This window comes from Lynx canadensis, chromosome D1, assembly GCF_007474595.2.
Source record: "Lynx canadensis isolate LIC74 chromosome D1, mLynCan4.pri.v2, whole genome shotgun sequence".
NCBI lineage: Eukaryota > Metazoa > Chordata > Mammalia > Carnivora > Felidae > Lynx > Lynx canadensis.
In genome coordinates, this window is record NC_044312.2 from 60,923,441 (window position 1) to 60,927,003 (window position 3,563).

General features: G+C 33.8%; 1 pseudogene; it reads right to left on the reverse strand.

Annotated features, from left to right (window-relative positions):
• Nucleotides 1-951: 951 nt before the first annotated feature.
• Nucleotides 952-1,072, reverse strand: LOC115526667 (annotated as a pseudogene).
• Between the last annotated feature and the right edge of the window lie 2,491 nt (nucleotides 1,073-3,563).

Genomic DNA, 3,563 nt, shown 5'->3' on the forward strand with positions numbered 1-3,563 from the left:
AATAATTATACTCCACATGAGCCAGTGGATTTTTTTTTTAACTAGGCTTCACGCCCAGCATAGAGTCCAATGTGGGGCTGAACTTGTGATCCTTAGATCAAGACCTGAGCTGAGATTAAGAGTTGGGCAGTTAACGAACTGAGCCATTCAAGATCACCAGCCAGTGGATTTTAAACATAGTTTTTATTAGTTTATCTAATTAATTGCTAAATGTAATTTAATTCAATTATTTATCTAATTAAATTGTTTTCTATTTAGGCAGTGATCCTACTGTGTCCCACATAACTTAGGGGTGGCCTTGTATACATGTAAGGATAGATAAATACATTATTGAAAAAAATGATAAAGAAACCAGAAATAGCTTCAAGCAGAATTAATTTTCAGCAGAGAAAGTAATGCAATTCAGGGACAGAAAAATGTCTTTATGGCACTAAACTAATTGTCTGTATAAAAGAAAAATGAACCTTAACTCCTACCTCAAAAAAATCTTTATTGAATTATAATATAAACCTAGATTTGAAAGCTAGAACTATAAATATTCTAAAAGAAAAAATAGAATAATATTGTCATGAACTTTAGGAAAGCAAAGATTTCTTAGCCTGCAAAAAGCACTAGCTATGAAAGAAAAAAAAACAGTTGAACTTCATCAAAATTTTAACAAATCAATTTCAAAAGGTGGCATTATAAATTTGAAAAGGCAAACATGGGGTGCCTGGGGGGATTGGTCAGTTGAGCATCTGACTTCGGGGTCATGATCTCACAGTTTGTAAGTTCAAGCCCCGTGTGGGGCTCTGTTCTGACAGCTCAGAGCCTAGAACCTGCTTCAGATTCTGTGTCTCCCTCATGCTCTCTCTGTTTCTGTCTTTCTCTCAAAAATAAATAGACACTAAAGAAAAAAGAAAAGGCAAGTCACAGATGGAGAAAATATTCACAATGCCTATAACTGAAAAATAAAGTTCCATAATCAATTCATGAAAAAACAAGCAGCTTATTAAAATTTTAAGCAAATGATTTATTAAACTGATAAGAACAGATACTACACTTGATCTTAGCCAAAAGGCCGAGAAGCGATTTCAGCAAATGATTTAAATAGGCACTTCACAAAAGACAGTAGATGAATACACACGTGGAAAGTGCTCAGTATTGTTATTCATAGGAAATAAAATACCAAATCACAATGAGATACCAATATAAACTTATTAGCATAACAAAAATTAAATACATTGACAACACTAAGTATTGGCAAAAATATGGGTCAACTGACACACTCAGGTTCTAAGTACAGCCACATCAGGAAACTTTTTGGCAATTTCTAGTAAAGGTGAGCATCTCTTTTAAAAATTTTTTTTAATGTTTATTTTTGAAAAACAGAGAGAGACAGAGCATGAGTGGGAAAGGGACAGAGAGAGACACACAGAATACAAAGCACACAGAATCTGAGCTGTCAGCACAGAGCCTGATGCGGGGCTTGAATGCATGAACTGTGAGATCATGGCCTGAGCTGAAATTAAATGCTCAACCGTCTGAGTCACCCAGGTGCCCCCAAGGTAAGTATCTTTTTGACCAAGCAGTTCCGCTTATAGTTCATACCCCAAATAAGTGTTTTATATATGTACCAATAGTGTCAAAGAATGTTTATAGTAGCTGTATGTATAAACAGCTAAGATGTGAAAACAACTCCAATCTGTCATTTGGAGATTAAACAAATTTGCTACATTTATCCAATTGAATACTACTGAGCAAAGAAGGAAAAAAGAATAAAGAACTGGAAAAAAAAAGCATATATAGAAACAATATTGTGAAATTTCAAAGTACCAAGGATAAGAAAAGTAGAACCTAATGCTTTAGAGTAAAGACCTGTAAAGAAAGACCAGAAAGTTTAATTTTGGTTTATACAAACCTAGCTATGAATAGGGGAGATTTGCTTCATAGTTTCTATATGCCAATTTGTATTCTAACAGTTTAAAAACTACAGATTTACTGATTCTGTACAACTCAATGAAATAGGTATCAACATTTTACAGGTAGAGAAACTAAGGCAGCAAGGAGTTAAGTTTTACAGTGTAGACATACAGAACCAGAATTTTTATCTCTAGTCTTAAACTAAACCTTGAAAATGTTCAGAGAAATTATTACAGCCTAACAATTCTATATACAGCCAAATCCATCAATAAAGTGTAAGAGCAAAACCAGTTTTTTTGACAGGCAGGAACACAGAATATTTATCATTTTCTGCCTCCTTTTTTTTTCTTAATAAAACCAGAGGGTGTACTTCAGCAAAATAAAATGGATATCCAATCGCCAACCAAATATGAGTGGAAATCATTCAAGGATATCATGTAAAGTAATCCCAGGAAAGCAGCATTTTGATATACTTTAAAAAATGCAGAATATAGGAGCGCCTTGGTGGTTCAGTAGGTTGAGTGTCTGGTTTTGGTTCAGGTTATGATATCACAGTTTTCTGAGTTCAAGCCCCACATTGGGCTCTGTGCTGGCAGCGAAGAGCATGGTTGGGATTCTCTCCCTCTGCCCCTCCCCCACTCATGCTGTCTTTCTCTCCAAATAAATAAATAACCTTAAGAAAATGCAGAATGTTTTAAAGCCTTGCACAAAATAAATCCTCAGAGAAGAAGGGGTGTCAGAAATTCAGAAATCATGCTCCATCTCAGACCTAATGAATCAGAATTTTCATTTTAATAAGATCTTGAGAATATTTGTATGGTCATTTGATTTTGCAAGCATTTAATTATCATTATGAATAAATAGCAGTAAGGCATTAGGGAGATGATGAAGAAAGCTTGTCTTTATCCTGTAAGCAAGGAAAATAGAAGGTAATTTGAATTTCAGAAAACAGAAAGTTGTCCAAGAAAACCATGGTCCAATGTAAATTAAATAGAAATTTGACATAATTATGGGCAATAGAATCAGTAGAAAAGGAAAGAATTGATTTTATATTAGTAACACCATGTATTCTAGATTCTGTGTTGAATAATGTGTATTTAATCAAATAAAAATCAAATCAAAAAAAATTTCCGTCAAAATTTATTTCCTTTAAGGCTCAAACAACTGAAACACAAATATGCAATATTTAATCATAGCTTTAACACTTTACATAAATTTATATATCTTATCCAGACAAATATTACAGTGTAGGTGACTAAATTTGGGAATGGAGAAGGGAAAGAAGGAGGAAGTGTGAGGGTATTTCGTGCCTGCAGCTTATATGGCAATAAATAGGATCTAAAGTTAATGGAGAGAAAAAAGAATGTTTATATTTATTGAAAAATATTACAAATATTTAAATAGTTAAAATTTAAGTAATTAAATATTAACAATAATTTTAAAAATAATTAAAAGAGAATGGTAAACATATTACTGATCTGCTTCAGTCTAGTGATGAGCCTCTTAGGGAAAGCCTAGTCCTCACACCTAGAATCATGCTGCTCATCTGATTATATTATTTCTAAACCCCAAGGGTCTCTTGGCAGCAGGGCTGGGTTACATGCTGGGTTCCTTATAGAGGCACCCACATGCATAGGTGGCTGGTCGGTGAGTGGGAAAGG